The following is an 18,788-nucleotide window of genomic DNA, read 5'->3' as shown; positions in this document are numbered from 1 at the left end:
TTTTCAAAGCACACGGATAGTGAACACATGAAACATTCATCCACTACTGGTAATTTATTAGTCGTGATGACCAAACAAGAAGGGATTCCCAAAGAGAGAACAAAACAAAAATAGAATAAGAGATACAAAATGTTAAAAATAGAAACCAAGACAATAGCCGGGGAACCGAGAACTTGCCACTATTATATTTACCAGAAAATATTGACTTTTTTGTTAATTTTTGATCTTTTTATAAAAAATATTAGCTTTATAATACTTTTCATTTAATATGTAAAGTAGCATTTGTTTTCATATGTTGAAAAATTGAAAAATTATAGTACCTGTACTTCCAACAAAATAAGGATATATTTGGTAGAAAAATTCTAGTACCTGTACTTCCAACAAAAAATAGGATATATTTGGTAGAGAGATAGAGACTGAAAGATAGAGACTGAGAAACAGAGATTTAGAGATAGATACTGAAATAAATCTCAGAATAAACATAAATTTAAATAAGAATAAAGTTCTAATTTAATTTATATAAAGGGTAAAATTGAAATTAATTAATTAAAATAATGATATTTTAAGTATAAAATATTATATTCACTTTTCGTTTCTAAAAATTTCAGTTCTCTACGTCTCCACTTTTTAGAAGTATTGAAATGCTGAAATTTTAGAAACAGAGACAAAAATTTTAGTACCAATCTCTGAGTCAACAAACATGATACTGAATCTCAGTCTCTCAATCTCTGTTCCAGTACCTCAAAACAAACGCTATCTAGGAGACTGAAATTTTTGGAGACCAAAATTAAAATTTTAATATTTCTTTTTAAAAATATTTTCATTTAATTTTTTAAATTTTAAATCCATTTTTCAATCTCTATATTTATTTTAAATTAAACATAATATTAAAACATAACTTAATCAAATATATCTTATACTAAATATAATACAAAAATTTTATTTAATCTTTATTTTTTAGTCATTATCTCCTCATCTCTCTCTCAATTTTTGTCTCACTTACAGACGCAGTCTAATATACTTCCTAATTCTTGCCGACTGCAGTGATCATGAATGCAAATTGCTTTATAGGAACAGAGGTTTTAAAATAGAATATGCTAATCAGTTATCAAGTTGATCAATTACAGCTGCTCCCTGGTTGCTGGTTCGTTTCGGATTATTGTCTGTCATACTAAAGTCTAAAACAATTGGTCGGTTCATAATAAAATAATGAACAAGTATATACATGAAGCACATAAATGAACAAATATATATATATATATATATATTTTTTTTTTTTCCTGGTACTCTGGTAGTCTAGTTTGATAAAAATATATTAATTATCTACCATCATCTATTAATTAGTATTAAGTTATATATTTTATTTGCATTAGCTACCAAATAATATATATTTTAGGTTAATAATTTTATTACAAAATATTAATTATTCACTATTTCTTTTATTGTCACAAAATTTTTTAATATGATTGGTTGATGGATAAATTCCAAAAACAGATTATTAGGAGTGATTTATTGCAATATGAGAAAAAAGATAAAAGTTTTCAAAGAGGATTTTTTAAATTAACAATTCGAAGAGCGAATTTTAAATTTTCTTTTTGGTTTTTAAAAAACTGATTTTGCTAATGTGAATTGTATTTTTTTATTTTTCAAAATATAATTCGTCAGAATGAATTTTTTTTTAATTTTTAACTTTTTTTCATTTTTAACAACAATTCGCAAAAATAAATTGGTATAAAAAAATTCTCATTTTAATAAATTCTTAAGTCACTCGTATTTGTTGAGTTTGAGAAAAATAACAATAATAATTTGACAATGATTGACATTATAATCTTAGGTTAAAAGTCCAAAAACGGTTTGTAATATGTATCTTACTTCTCTCTTAGGTTAAAAGTCCAAAAACTGTTTGTAATATGTGTGTTATTTCTCTCTTCTAATTTTTACTCACGTGACCACGTGAATAACCTTAAATTAAGGTTAAAAAGTTTTAAAAATAAGTAAAAAAGGAAAACTCAGTTTAAATTTCCATCAAAATGAAAAAGGTAGTCAATAAATCCAAACAACAAAAAAAGAAGAGGAAGAAAAGTAAAATACCAGTGCCAAAAACAAAAATCAAATCAAAGGTTGAATCAGAAAAAAATAGAATATTATTTTTATTTTTATGCTACTATTCTAGTTGGTTGAAACTAACTTTTTCCTATATGTATTATTTGAGTAAGATGAAGAAAATAGAAGTTGTATATTTCTGCTGTAAATTAAAGGTCAAAAATAAAACTTGAGTCAAAAGAATGGATCAATGGTTCAGATTGTTGAAGCCAAAAAAGAAAGGAAGAAAAGCAGTTAGGTTAGGATTTAAGCCAATTCTAATCACTGTTATTGTCTCATTCCTTTTATGTGTTTCTGCTATGAATTTTGGGAAAGAAGAATAAAGTCAAAGGTGTTCAACCAACTCAAATTTTGGAAGCTTCACTCTTATTTAAAAGGGTAAACAGCTAGAAATTGAAGTAAGGAGAGTGAGCACATTGTTTGGGTCTTCATAGCTTTAGAACTTAATATCCTTCTCCTCCATGGTTTTACATTAAATTTTTTATTTTTCAATTTTTATCTTTCTTTGTTTCTTATCAATAGAAAAAGGCATTAAGTGAGGTATCAATAAAAGTCACTGAGAGAAAAAGTAAATAGAATATTCATAGAGAAAAATCAAAAAAATATTTCAATCTCTTTTGTTTGTATTTCTGCTTTGTATTCATGATCTTGAAAGGATTCATTTGTTAAGTTGAGTGAGCACTTAGTGTGTGTTTGTATTTCAGTTTGTAAACGGGAGTTTGCATAAAATTAATTTTGCAAACTTGATTTTGATGAAAAGTAAGTTTGTGTTAAAATGATTTATGCTTGGTAATCTTTATATCAAAATGGATTATAGTAAAGTAAATATTGTTTAGATTACACTACTTAAAATTACTTTTAGTTAAAAAAATTACTAAAATAAACATCAAGTTAAATAAAATTTTTATATTATTCTATTATTTTAATTTAGATATTTAAATAAATATTATTAATTAATTTTATAATAAAATTAATATTTACTTACTAAAATAAAAATAATATATAAAAATTGACAAAATATATTTTTATATCAAAAGCAAAAATAATATATGAAAAATATATCAAAATATATTTTATTAAATTATATTACTTATAATTTTTTTAATACTCTCAGTACTCTTTTATTTAATACTATTTTAAACTATAAATTTTAATTATTCATGACTTTATTCTTAGTTATAATTAATTTTTTATTTATTTTATTCTTTTTAATGTAATCAATAATTTATATTATAACAAAATTATAATAATAAATTAATGTACAAGAATTACACTTACAAATTTTAACAAAGCCAAACAAAAATATTTTTTTATACAAAATCAAAAGTAAAAATTTAATAAAAAAATATAATTATATATTTAAAATATTTGAATACTAAAGGAATTACAAGCAAGGAAGTAAATGGTAGAATTGATAAAACAAAATAAATTCAATTCTAACGTGATTATTTAAACGCAGAAGCTACAATTTCTAGTTTCTTATAAACGCACGTTAAGAACGTAAAATTTGGCGTTTAAAGAAAAAAAAACATCCAAACAAAAAGAGGAAACGTTCAATGCACTCAAACGTGTTTCTCTTCCTTCTAACGCAAAACCAAACACACCCTTAGTGATTGAAAGTCTAAGGAGTGAACCTAACCAAATTAAGTTTGGGTAGAAGTTTATTGGTTTGTCCCGGATAGGATTGGGTAGAATCCTAGAAAATTGGTAATTGTAATCTTTGTGAAAGATAGTGAAAATTTCACTACAGTTGTCATGGAGACTTAATATAGGCCACATTGCATACGATGGTTGAACCATGATATATGGCTGTCATTTTCTCTTCTCTATATTCTGTTTTTGTTTTTCATTCGATATGAGACAAAATGAAATTGTCTCCTGCTTAATTTATCTCACAGAAATTACAGTAACTTAGAATATCCAAAAGTAAAGAGTTTGCTATGTTCTTGATCAATCGTGAAGATACAAAACAAAATTGTCTCATGTATTATCAACTTGGCAGACTCAACTACAACTCAGTTTTAAATCCAGTTTGAAGTTAAAGTGAACGAGTTTAAAAGAGGTCATAGATTTAACCCTCGTTCTCTAGGTCATTGATAACCTTCAGTATTCATCTAAATAATATAAGGTTACAATTTATATACAATTATTTTTATATGAAGTTAATATTTAAAAATTGTTAAATAATTGAATAAATTTAACTAAATTATTATATAATAATTTTTAACTATTAACTTTATGTAAAGACTATTTCACGTGTGTTCACGTTCCCGTTCCCTTAACGTATGGTCGTATTGAAATGATGGTGAATTTTATAGTGTCTTTATTATGATATCTATTTAAATTACCTAACTTACTTTTTAAAATAAAAAATAAATTATTTAAAATTTATTAAATATTATTTATTTATTTTAATAACTTAGACACAATATTAAAGATACTATCGTTTTGAAAAAAAGATAGTGGGTGAAATGTAAAATAAATCTTTCGTCTTTTTCTTCATTCTTACAATTTTATACTCTTATTTGATTTACTCTTACGTTGTCGATTTTCTCTTGGTCAACCGCATATCAAATTGAGTTTGACCAAACAAAGAGGCATAATCATCCCAAATAAATTATAAAATAATACCTCAACTAGGTCCTCAAAAATTTGGTGGTTCGACAGATTTGTGTCAGGTCCCTAAGGTTATTAGATATATATCATATAGATTTTCAAGTTAGGTTGAACCGATTAACACAACACCCTCTTTCTTATGTAGAGGTTGTAAGTGTAACATGTCAGGTAAAGCAACACGTGTCGCGCTCAGGACACATAGTCCCTGGACACGTGACTAAAACGACGTCGTTTTGGGACAACGCCAAACGATGTTGTTTTGAGGGGACAGATACGTCCTCACTTTTGTTTCTTAATTTTCAAAACTTCGACGTTTTAAAGTCAAATAAGTCTTTTAAAATTTTTATTATAAGTCAAAAAGGTCCCTAAATTTATAGTATATATGTCAAATTAGTCCCCTCGAATTAAGTAACTAGAACCAGAATTAGAATGAAATCAAACAACTAGAATTTGTCGGTATCTTCATTTAGCATCTTGTTCTTTTGCAGAACTTTGATCTCTTTATTTTCATGAATTGGGTAAATACCATATTCCAAGTTAGTAGAAGTGGGATTATACTAATACATTGTTTTGTGGTCAACTGGTCATGGTAACCCAAGTCTAAGAAAAATTTTTATAGGTCAAAGAAATAGATCAAGTCATCGTCTATTGGGAGAAATTTTTTGACTTTCTTTATTGATGTACACAAGTACTCCTTTGTTATCTCTAACAAAACTTTCAACATTGTAAAATGCAGGAACTATGTCTTCACTCATCTAAATACCAAAACATAAAATTTTATCACAAGTTAACCAAGCAACTAACACAATACAACAACATCACAACAGAATAAAAATTTTAAACACTTACATTATTTTTGTTATTATCAAATACCTATCCATTACCACTTCACAACTCTCACTTAAGCTACACTTACAACATACTGTCTTTGATCTACCCTAACATGATATGCACGTTCATCATACTTCACTCTTTACTGTCAATTTAATGCACCAAAAACTAACTTAACTTACTTCGAACAATGGCGATATGCACGACACACTACCACCAAGTAGTCCTTGTACACACCGTCAAAGTACAATTACGAATTTGGATAAACGTTAATGGGGTGAAGAATATGAAAGGTTAGTTCGTAAAACCTAGGTGAAGGTTTGAGATACATGTAATTTTACAAAGAGAAAGAGAGAGGAAGAGTTTTTTTTATACAAGGTACCCACTTAAATTCAAGGACCTCTTTTTACTTATAATAAAAATTTTAGGAGACCTATTTGACTTTAAAACGTCAAAGTTTTGAGAGTCAAAAAACAAAGGTGGGGACGTATCTGTCCCCTCAAAACGGCGTCGTTTGGCTTTGTCCCAAAACGACCGTTGTTTAAACACGTGTCTAGGAACTAATGTATCCTGAGCGCGACACTTGTTGCTTTACCTGACACGTCATACCTACAATCTCCATGTAGAAAAGAGAATTCGTGTTAACTAATTTAACCTATCTTAGAGATCTATATAGCATATATCTAATAATTTAAAAAATTCAAGACCTAGTTAATTTTTTTAAGAGACAAATATATCGGACCGCCAAATCATTAGAGATCTATTTAAAATATTACTCTAAATTATAATAAGGACAAGCATTAAACCGATAAAATGGCCCATAAAGATACTTGTATTGATGTATTATTTGTATATATAACACGTATTTGTATATTATAAAACAATACTACTAATAAAATGCTCCCATAAAGATATGATTAATATAAAAAATTTTAAAAATTTTAAAAAAGAATTTAACTTTAATATATTAGCAGTATAAAATATTTTATATATTTATCTAATTTACATTCATTTTTTAAATGATAATTTATATAATTAATATAAAAAATAATTTTTTTAATAACAAAATATTATATAATTAAATATACATATAAAATTATTTTATATTTAATAGTGTATTAAAATTAAATTTTTTAAAATATAATAAAATAACAAAAAGATATTTTTTTGCAGAAAGCGAATGAATTTTGTGTCTGGTATATAATTTGTATATTTGATACAAATTTTTATAAAAATATTTAAATAATTATTTAAAAAATATATAAAAAATAAAAAACTTCATTACTAACCTTCCTTTTTATTTTTTAGAAAATTTTTTGACCATTCATAAAAGAAAATCTCAAAATAAAATTTTAAAAATAAAAATTTATAGTCTTTTATTCACATTTATAAAAATTAATTAAAATTTAATCTCTAAAATTATTTTTTAGAATATATATAATATAATTATTTTTATCATATTTTTAAAATTTTGGAGAATTTATTTGTTGTTTTATTTTTTATAAGTATTTTTGTTAAGTATATAAATTTTTAAAAATTATTTTAATAGTTTATAGCTGAAAAATGTTATCAAACTTTAGTGAGGTCAAATAATTAGCTCATTACTAGATATATTCCTCCATTTTTCATATAGTTTAAGAAGAAATAACACAAAATTAAAATAAAACCCTAAAAATCAAGGTCGTGAAAATCGAATCTGTAACAGCCCAGACCACCCGCTAGCACGATATTGTCCGCTTTGGCACACAAGGCTTCACGGTTTTGCTTTTGATGATAGGGATGCTAGCCGAAGCCCCCCACACTCACTCGTCAAAACGCGTCATGCTAGGGAGAGGTATCCACACCCTTATAAGGCATGCTTCGTTCCCCTCTCCAACCGATGTGGGCTGTGGGGGGCTTCGGCTAGCATCCCTATCGTCAAAAGCAAAACCGTGAGGCCTTGTGTGCCAAAGCGGACAATATCGTGCTAGCGGGTGGTCTGGGCTGTTACAGAATTGATTATTAAATTATTTTAATTATTAGTTTATTTGTTTATTAATTTAATTAGTTTAATAGTAATACAACTGGAATTATCGTTTTATAATAAAATAATAAATAATATAAAAATAAATATATAAAAATATAATTATAATATAATATAAACTTTAAAATATGACCCAATAAATTAAGAAAAAAATAGCCACACTTGTAAAATTTTCAATAGTATCAAAATTAGTATCCCAACAATTCAATTACAAAAACTAACTCCTATAAGAATTAAGAAACTTATAATTCAATTCCAAATTAAAGATTTGTTAACGGAAATAATATGTTGATACCAAAATAGCTAATCAAATACCAAAGTTTTTTGTGTTCAATAGTGATTAATTACAAAACTTTTTTTTATGATTTTGTAAAGGAATCGCCACAAAATTTCACATGTAATGAAATCAAATTGTAATTAAAAAGGGAATATGGATAGTAGTAGAGATATATGTTTTTCCTACCGAAACCATGGCGTAATTTAATTCGGGTAATGTTAGGGAAAAAAAAAGTCAGAACTTGTCTTATTTAGCATTCATTAATTGTCGCTACAATTAATGAATACTAAATAAGGCAAGTTATAGCTGTTTTTGGCTGATTTTCTTTGGTTACCATATATTTTCGTTTAATTCCAACAAATTCACTAAGCCAATATCAATTCAATAAGTCAATATCAATTTATTACAAGAATCGGTATCAATTTATCGTTAAGAAGTAAGCTAGTAACAGAGTTAATTAACCAAAAATCTAAGAGCAAGTACTAATTGTGCATCTGACGCATTACCTTCAGTTAGGACAGTAAACAGAAATTTAAGAGAGAGTGATAGACGATATATCACATGAGACCAGACACACAAAATTAATTAATTATTTTTTATTAAATCATTCTAAACACATTAAAAACTAAATTAACCAAATCACATTTTTTATGAACAACTGATTAAAAACAAAAAAATAAGTAAAAAAAATTAACTAACCTTCGATAGTCTTCCAACGAGAAGAGTATGAAGGAGAGGGAGCAATAATGTGTCGTGGAGAAGTTGGTGGCAGCGACAGCACATAATGGATGACGAAACTAGACCAGGGAAAGAAGTTGACAACGCGTGAAGAAAAGAAGCTGGTGAAGAACGGAGGGACGACGACGGTGAGAAGTACGATGGCGACAATGGAAGCTAAGGTTTGTCACCTTTAATTTTTTCTTTCTTTGAGAGAGGGAAGCTTGATTGAAGGTGTCAAGATGACTGAGAGCAATGGTCGGCGGCACTGATTCTCACTCCCTGCGGTGGTGGAGGAGACTTTTGTGACATAGGGTTGTGATTTGGGGGTAGAGGAGTGTAGCGCAGAGGAATGAGGGTGAGGACTGAAGAGAATTTTGGCGCGTTCTTTTTCTTAACAACGTAACCGACATCACTTCAAGAGAATTGGCAGGCTCAATGGTTTTTAGCCGATTTTAAAGATAGCGATTTTTGACATTGAGCCGAACCGCATTAGTGTTCATTCACGATTTGACCGGTCAGACCTGTCGGTCCGATCCAATTTTCTGAATCATGCTAAAAATAACCTTAAAGTATATATGTGTTCTAGTTTTCTACAATATTTTTCTACCCGATAGGTCAAATATTAATTCGTTGCGAATCGGAACTCTATTTTTAAGCGGAATTTAAATTCTCGAGTCTCAACACTTATTTAAGCGGACTAATGAACTCTACTAGACCAACCTAACTTAATTACATTAATTAAAATATATATTTCTTTTCATATAAAGTACTAACGTTGAGACTACTTTATTCTCACTTTTCTATTTTTTTAATTTTTGGTGCAACACTTTATGTGATTTTGTTAACACTCTCTTTAATATTTTTTAAGTTCATGTTAATACACTTAAAAAAACGTAATGAATGAGAGTTAGTTAGAAAATAAACTATTATTAAAAATAAGAAATGATTAGTATATTTTAGGCTTTTTATTTTTATTTACAAAAAAATAACTCAAATGTTAACAAAATAGTTAATTTGATCAGCATATTATTTTATTTTTAAATTTAAATCATTTATATAAAATACAATAAAATGAAACATTAAAACTTATCTAATTAATATAGAATACATTACTCTTTATTTAAAAACAAATGTTTAAATATGAGCAGTAAAAGCATTAGATCCAAAAGAGGAACATAATCATTTTTTTTTTGTTTAGGTAAACAAAATAAATTTACCGAATAATACTTAATTAATTCAGTTATGCTACATATATAAGTTTTTTTTGGCTTACAAGTCTTATAAGTTGGGCCAAACTCAACAGAAATTACGCTCACCCACAGAAGTCAGCCACCAGTATAAAATAGATACTGAAATATAAATATACATTGAAAATAAATTAAACAACACATGTATTTATACACAAATACATTGGTGGCTGGTTTTAGTAGTTGATTTTAATGTACAAATAGCATTTTTGTACAGAAAAATGTTTCCTTTAATGCTGCATTTTTTTTTCTTCTTCTTTTTCTTATTTCTTTCTTTTTTTAGTTAAATGAATGTAAGTTCATCATCTTCCAAGTAATTTTGGAGCATTATGTGTTTCTTCTTCTTCTTTGTTTGATTTTTTTGTTTTTATTCTTGTTAAGAGAGTAAAACAAGATGAAACTTGAGAAGGTAAAATAAAAAAGAAAAGATAAATAAGAAAAAAAGAAGAAGAAGATGATGATGATAATGAAAAAAAAAGAAGCAGCAGTAGAAGATGGGGAGGAGACACAGGAAGAGTTTTAAATTATGCAAAACTTATCATAATAAAAATACATCCAAATATCTTCTTTTTACACCCAAATATCTTCGTGTTACACCCAAATTTGCTGTAATATAGAAAAATATTTCCTCTAATGCTGTATTTTTTCTTCTGAATTGAACCACACCTCAACCACTTGATTGGATTCAAAAACAATAATCAATATTCATTATGAATTATTCTCCACATACAAGCCTTTTACCTATACAAGTCATACAAGTCCATATATTTTATTTTACACCAGACGCCCCTCTTCTAGCACGTCAATTTCACGTGCCTCCTAATTTAACGGATTTTTCAATCAACGTGCGCACGTTCTTTTTTCTTATCGTCATCATCAACACCATATATTCCTCCTAATTCTCTTCTTCCTTCTTTTTTCATTGGATTTTCTTCTCTTCCTTTCTTTTTCTCTTTCTCCTCCAACATCAGTTATCTCGTTATTGAATATAATGAATCAGTTATGCTACACATACAAGTCTTTTTGTCTTACAAGTTGGGCCAAACTCAACAGAAATTACAATCACCCACAGAAGCGTGTTAACACGCGCATCACGTTTTCAAAGTGATCATTCACCATTATGAACGACTCTTCTTCTTCTTCCTCGATGAAAACCATAATTGTCATTTTTTCTTCGCGTTTCTCCTCCTCCTCCTCTTCTTCCTTCTTCTTCTCCTTCTTCTTTGTGTTTTTCCTCATCTTTCTTCGCGTGTTTCATCTTTATCGTCGTGTTTCTCCTCCTTCTTCTTTTGATTTTGCAACAATACGTATTTTTTTCTTCTTTGTTTGATTTTTCCTCCCAAAAAGAATTATGAGAATATGAAATAAGAAGATGAAGAAGAAAAAGCAGCAGAAGATGAGGATGAGGAAGAGGATCGAAAGAGTTCTGAATTATGCAAAACTTATTAGAATAAAAATACACCCAAAATTTCTTAAAATACACCCAAATATGTTCGTGTTACACTCAAATATCTTCGTTTTACACCAAAAATTACTGCAAATACAGAAATAAGTTATGCTATGTGTACACTAAAATAGCCACCAAAACCAGCCACCAGTATAAAATACATACTGGAATACAAATATACATTGAAAATAAATTAAACCACACATGTATTTATATACAAATACATTGGTGGATGATTTTAGTAGCTGATTTTAGTATACAAATAGCATTTTTATACAGAAAAAATGTTTCCTCTAATGCTGCATTTTTGTTCTTCTTCTTCTTTTCCTTATTTCTTTCTTTCTTTTAGTTAAATGAATGTAAGTTCATCACCTTTCAAGTAATTTTACAACATTATGTGTTTCTTCTTCTTTGTTTGATTTTTTTATTTTTATTCTTGTTAAGAGAGTAAAATAAGAAGAAACTTAAGAAGGTAAAATAAAAAGGAAAAGATGAATAATTAAAAAAGAAGAAGAAGATGGTGGTGATGATGATGAAAAAAAAGAAGCAGCAGAAGATGAAGAGGAAGAAGAGGAAGAGTTTTGAATTATGCAGAACATATCAGCATAAAAATACACCCAAAATTCTTTAAAATACACCCAAATATCTTCGTTTTACACTCAAAATTGCTGCAAATACAGAAATGAATTATGCTACGTGTACACTAAAATTAGTCACCAGTATAAAATATATACTGGAATACAAATATACATTGAAAATAAGTTAAACAACATATGTATTTATATACAAATACATTGGTGGCTAGTTTTAGTGGTTTGATTTTAGTGTACAAATAGTATTTTTGTATAGAAAAATGTTTCCTCTAATGTTGCATTTTTTCTTCTTCTTTTTCTTATTTCTTTCTTTCTTTTAGGTAAATGAATGTAAGTTCATCATCTTCTAAGTAATTTTGGAGCATTATGTATTTCTTCTTCTTCTTTGTTTGATTTTTTTGTTTTTATTCTTGTTAAGAGAGTAAAACAAGATGAAACTTGAGAAGGTAAAATAAAAAAGAAAAGATGAATAAGAAAAGAAGAAGAAGATGGTAATGATGATGAAAAAAAAGAAGCAGCAACAGAAGATGGGGAGGAGGAAGAGGAAGAGTTTTGAATTATGCAGAACTTATCAGAATAAAAATATACCCAAATATCTTCTTTTTACACCCAAATATCTTCGTGTTACACCCAAATTTGCTGCAAATATAGAAAAATATTTCCTCTAATGCTGTATCTTTTTCTTCTGAATTGAACTACACCTCAGCCACTTGATTGGATTCAAAAACAATAATCAATATTCATTATATTCAACAACGAGATAACTGATGATGGAAGAGAAAGATGAAAAGAAAGGAAGAGAATAAAATCCAATGAAAAAAGAAAGAGGAAGAGAATTAGAAGGAAGAGGTGGTGTTGATGACGACGATAACAAAGAAGAACATGCAAGAAGAAGAAGAATGTGCGCGCATTGATTAAAAAATCCATTAAATTAGGAGGCGCGTGAAATTGACGTGCTAGAAGAGGGGCGTCTGGTGTAAAATAAAATATATAGACTTGTATAACTTGTATAGATAAAAAGCTTGTATGTGGAGAATAATTCTAATTAATTACTGTCATACTATCCGACTCTGATCCCACCAAGTCACCAACCAACTCCTTTCATAATTTGTTGGTGATAATTAGCTTCTTAAAAATTTCAATTTTAAATTAGTTAGTTTATGATAATAAATAATGGATACATGATATTTTTTATTAATTTATTATTTAAAATTTAATGATAGTACTTATATGTACCATTATCTATTATAACGTATTTATTTATAAAAGATTATTATATAAATAATAAGTTTTGGAGTGAAACTTAACCTATTTTAATAGGATTTGTAATAAATAGAGAATAGTTGATAAATATTATATAAAAATTTAAAAAATAATAAATATTTCACTGTCCAAAACTATATTATTTTTATGTTTATATGACAACAACAGAATATGCACTACTGTAGATAACAAAATATATGAATAATTCGGTTTTGTAATTCGGTTTTGTACTTTTGTTTCACACTATTGATTGACAAAAAGACACACACACCGTTTGTTATCGTGAAAGACTTAATTAATACCTTTTTTTTTTCAAAAACTAACTAGGTCCAGTTTGGATAAACAACTTAATTAAGTTTTTTTTGAAAAAATAACTTAAACAATAGGCCATGGATTCCTTACTCCAACATTTTTGTAGGAGTATCATTAACCTTCATAAAAATAATTACAAAATATACCCCTTTTTTTTTGAAAAAATTACTAATTGCATTTTGATCCCTCCAATTATTAGTTTTTTAACTTTGTCTCCATTCCCTTTTTTTGGGTACGAGAAACAGAGAGATTAGAGTTCTTGGAGAGCATCAACGAGATTGAAGCAATCTCCTTCCGAAATAGAGTACGGATTGAAAAACCTAACTCTACCCTCCCCTTTCTTTTTGATTTTAGATACAGAGGCATTCAGAGAAGAGAAGTAGCTAGGGTTTTCATCCAACTTCAATCCCTGCCATTCTCATCATCTTCCTTTGCTGCAAGTTTCGTACGCCTCCGCCGCCGCCGCAACACGCCTCTGCCGTTGCCGCGCCCTGCTTCTGCCGCCGCGCCCTGCTTCTTTTCATTCTCACATTAGAAGCATTCAGAGAAGAAAAGGTCCGCTAGGGTTTTCATACAATTTCAATTCCTGCATTTTTCTCTTCCTCTTTCTCTGCTGCACATCTCACTAGCATCTTTCAGTTAATGATTTTTTTTTATTTGCATGGTATGAAAAGTTTTTTATTTGTGAAATTTATCATCACGATGTGAGATTGTGGATCATATAAAACTTTTCAAATACACCGGTGGATTTTAAAAGAAATATGCTAATCTCCTTTTTTCATTTTACCATGCTTGTATTGCTTAGGTTCCACTTAGAGGTTTTGCATAGTTCTTTGTCATTTATTGGTCAAAGGACAATATAAGTCCATGAATTGAGAAAATTCTCTGTATCTATATATTGGTTAGTCGTGTTCTGCTGTTTGGTCAATAACTCTTGTTTTTCTGCAGTATGAGTTAGGCCACACTGGTATATTGATCATTCAGATAGCATATGAGAATATAATAGCTTTTGGAGCTAATTTATAAGGGTTCTAATCTTTTAAATATTAAATAGGTGTTCTACTCTAACTTAATTATGCCGTAGATTTAATCTATTCATGAATGACAAAATTCTATTCACAGGAAATTTTCGAAAAGCTCATGAGCAATGCTATTGATGCCTAGGAACTGCACTTAAAAGGAGCTATGTATGTAGCAATACTTGAAGTGCTTTTATGATTTCAGTATCTAATTTATAATTGAAGTTTGGTATTTTGATGAGTTATTGTCTGCTTAATGCTACTAATTAATATTTTTGCATTAGGAGGTTGGTGCTCGCCTTGTATCCATTGGTCGGACACAAGAGCTTGAAAAGAAACAACTTGCTGCTCGTGTAAAGGAATTGGAAATGCAACTATGTAAGGTTAAGTTTATTTCTGGATTTATTTTTTTTCTGATGATAACTTTTAAGATACTGCATTCTATTCATGTTATTGTCTTCACTTGGTGCAAAAGACTTGCTTATTTGTAATTAAAATTTACTAAGAGACACTTTTCGGAATAAAATTGTGCTTGGCATAGTAACAATTTACAAGAAACAGTAGCAAAGACACAAATTATGCCAAGTTGTCACAATTTAGCAAGGTTCAGAGAGTTATATAAAATTGAAATCATTACTGACTACAACAATTTTTATAAATTTAAAAAGAACAAAAATGTAATCAAATTTCTCATTTAGAATAATTAGGTAATACTAGAGTTAGATTAATTTATTTATATAATGAGTAAACTACTATTTGTACCCACGAAAGTTAAAAACGCTGACATATCTACCCATAAAAAAAAGAAATTACCATTTGTACCCATAAAAAATTATTTTTATAGGCAAAATTATCAAAACACTAAAAAATTACCTAAAATCCCTAAATTACCCTCATCTTCACCACCACACCACCTCCTTCACCTAATCACCTTTCTAACCCTAATCCTCTTCACCCAGCCACCACCCCTCTTTTCTAACCCTAACCCTCTTCACCCAGTCACCACCCCTCTTTCTCTTTCTAATCTCAAATCCCACCACCCAACACATTCCTTTATCTCTCTGTAAAGCTTTTCTTGGACTTCCGGATTCGCAATCAGCTGCGCTATCCCCCATTCCACCGCCGTCGCCGTCGTGTCCATTCCCCCGTTCAGGAACTTTGAGCAGAGGGAAACCAATTCATCATTTAAAGGACCAGATTTCCTCCCTTCAACCTTCAGATCGAACAATGTGTCAAGGTATGAGAACGTTGTTGCGATTTCGTTGGAGCCTGGATTCTCTATAGCTTTTCTTCTCTGTTCAATCAACGGTACAATGAAATTCACCTATTCCTTTCGAACTTGTAACACTCTTTTCCTCTGTTTCGAGAAGAAAAGACTCAGGATCGGAAGTTAATCATCGAGTCTTGGATTCAGAGTTATGAGAATGTTCTTCATCACTTGATCTATTTTCTCCACCTTGTGTTCTTCCATGTCGAGGCCAAAACACATTGCAACGAGGATACAGAACGTCGCGAACCTCGCATCTTTGCGGACAAAGACAACACCATTGTTGTTCTCTGCTTCAGTTCTGAGGCGGTTGATGAGCTTCTCCATGGCATTGTCCCTCACGGTATAGAAATCCCTCAGCCTGGTGGAGCTCAGCATGTTCTGAACCATGTTTCGCCGCAGAGACTTCCAAACCGGTCCGTAAACGGCGGCGTTAACGGTGAACTTGTTAGAGCTGAAGATAGTCCTGGTAGGATATCTCATCAATGTAGGATTGGAGATTAGAAAGGGAAAGAGGGGTGGTGGCTGGGTGAAGAGGGTTAGAGTTAGAAAGGTGATTGGGTGAAGGAGGTGGTGTGGTGGTGAAGATGAGGGTAATTTAGGAATTTTAGATAATTTTTTAGTGTTTGGATAATTTTGCCTGTAAAAATAATTTTTTATGGGTACAAATGGTAATTTCTTTTTTCTATGGATAGATATGTCAGCGTTTTCAACTTTCGTGGGTACAAATGGTAGTTTACTCTTATATAATTTATCCTTAGAATTACATACAAGCCAAAATCAATATCTTCTAGTTTTGATGTAACTTTGTATATATTGTATACATGTATGATGAAGATGATAAACTAACAAATCATAAATCCTAAATGAATTATCATGCTTTATCATATGTAACTGAAAAATGAAAAGTGAAAACCCGTCATCAATATTTGATTCAATTATACTAGTAGTACATTACAATGTTAAAAGCTATAATGTTAACTTAGATTTTAGTACTTTATCTTTCCAGTAAAATTGATTCTTAATGTCAAGAAAATGGTACTCTTATATGAGTGGTTTTGTTTTGTGAATATAACATTAAAAAAAAGTATCAAAAGAATTTAATCTCATAATTAGCTACTTTTGTGAATATATCAAGTGCACCCTTATGACTCTGTTGAATCTTATATCAATTGCTGCTCTAAAAAAAATTAAGACAGTTGAAATTAAAGCTTTATCAAATTGAATTTAAGATTTCTGTTGTGATTGAATTTGTTTGTTTGCCATGCACAGAAATGAACACATAGTAAAGGTAATTGATTGTGAAATTGAAAGTTGCGTAAAAGTGCTAGGTGGTCATAGAAGGACGCCAGTTTCAACAACATTGCATTACACGGCCATTAAAAAACTTATTAGTAAGAGTTTTGAATAAAAATTGTTGGTACTTAATCATTTTCTATAGAATTTTCTATGGCTAATTGGTACTACTGTTGAGGACTTAAAATTACATAATTGTATGTCTCATTCAGGAGATTTTTTTATCAATATTATTAAACAATATGATCATATTCAGTGGCTTGTAAAATTTGCTATTCTACATCCATGTTTTAAAATAATTTTGTTATAATTTTTCTTTGTTGTAGTTAGACGAGCTAAATTAGCTGTTGATAAGGTCATGACTGCACCGTACAAAACATTAGTTTTATATCCAAAGCATGGTGAAAATCTGCACTATTTCACAGCAATAACACCTTATGCTGTGCTAGACATTCTTTCACCTCTTTATAGAGAAGATGAAGGAAAGAAGTGTACTTATTATCATGATTATCCATATTTAACATTATGTAAGTAACTCTTTGAACTATCACTTATATTCCATGCACCATAAGATATAGCATTGGTACTCGGTAGTAGGAATGATCTTAGAAGTTCTATAAATTCAATTTGTTCCCTTTCTTGAGTTTTGAAGCCTCTAATTGTGGATTTATAAGTTTAGTTATATTTTTAGTTTTTTTTCTCTTAGAAAATTATTATCCTTTTCAAAACTTGCAAATCACTTAAAAGAAGGGAGAAGCATTATCTGATCAGCATCTCAGTTATATTTTGTTTTTAATGCTTGTTTCACTACAGCAATATAAAATGGCCCTAAAATATGTGACAATGAAGAGGAGGAATATGCTTGGCTTGTAGAGATAGGAATGCCTGTAGATCTTTATATGTGCCTGGAAGAGTACACTGGTCCGGCTATCTAGCTTTAGGTCTGTTGATCAGATTTAAAAGTGATTATATGCTTCCTGTTGTGAATGGCGAATGATGATGTTAATACCTATAAATTATTCATCTCCTATTTTGCACCTGCTGGAGAACAAAGAGGATCTAAATTTGTTTACAACGCATGACAGGTTAAGGTTGATTTATGCCTCCTTTTGCTGGAAGCATATTTGGAACATAAGATTTTGATACATAAAATTTGTGATAGTCTTCATGCTTTTATAAGCAAATCTATTTTCGTAATATTCCTTGTATAGTGCATATGGTGGATTGTAGTATCAATGAAATGGAAATACTTTCTTATCATTTTGCAATATCTGCTATTAGTATTTGTCAAAGGCTATGGAAAAAATTATCTGGATTACTCGATATATCCACTCCTAAGTTAATCCCTATTTTAGACATTTTGACCTTATATTTGTATCTTCACAATAAACAATTTTTATCCATTTATAAATAATTATATTAAAGATCAATTTATACTAAAATTGTTTCAAAATGCTACGAAGGAACTAATTTGTGTGACATTTAAAATTTTAGAATGAGTCCCCCTCTCCTCCAAAAACACAATTAAAAAAATAATTTATAGTGTATTAACTTGGTGAACAATTTCAATACCCTAAAAAGGGTGAATAATATGGCTTTGCTTAAAATGGAACAATGGTGGCTTTGAATTTAAGTTACTCAATTCGCTAAAGTGGTTTACGTTCATCTAAAACAACACACATTCGAATTAACTCATCACCAAGATTTATTTGAAAGTTACACCTATAGTCCCTGCATGAAGTTACATTAAGCTATATCTTCACATTACAATTGA

At 29.2% G+C, this 18,788-nt stretch overlaps 1 pseudogene; it reads right to left on the bottom strand.

Moving 5' to 3' along the window:
* Positions 1 to 15,442: 15,442 nt before the first annotated feature.
* Positions 15,443 to 16,296, bottom strand: LOC112763831 (cytochrome P450 77A3-like; annotated as a pseudogene).
* Positions 16,297 to 18,788: the final 2,492 nt, after the last annotated feature.

Source organism: Arachis hypogaea, chromosome 17, assembly GCF_003086295.3.
Source record: "Arachis hypogaea cultivar Tifrunner chromosome 17, arahy.Tifrunner.gnm2.J5K5, whole genome shotgun sequence".
In the NCBI taxonomy this organism is placed as follows: Eukaryota; Viridiplantae; Streptophyta; class Magnoliopsida; order Fabales; family Fabaceae; genus Arachis; species Arachis hypogaea.
The sequence above is the reverse complement of the archived record's forward strand: the minus strand, read 5'-3'. Positions and strand labels throughout refer to the sequence as shown.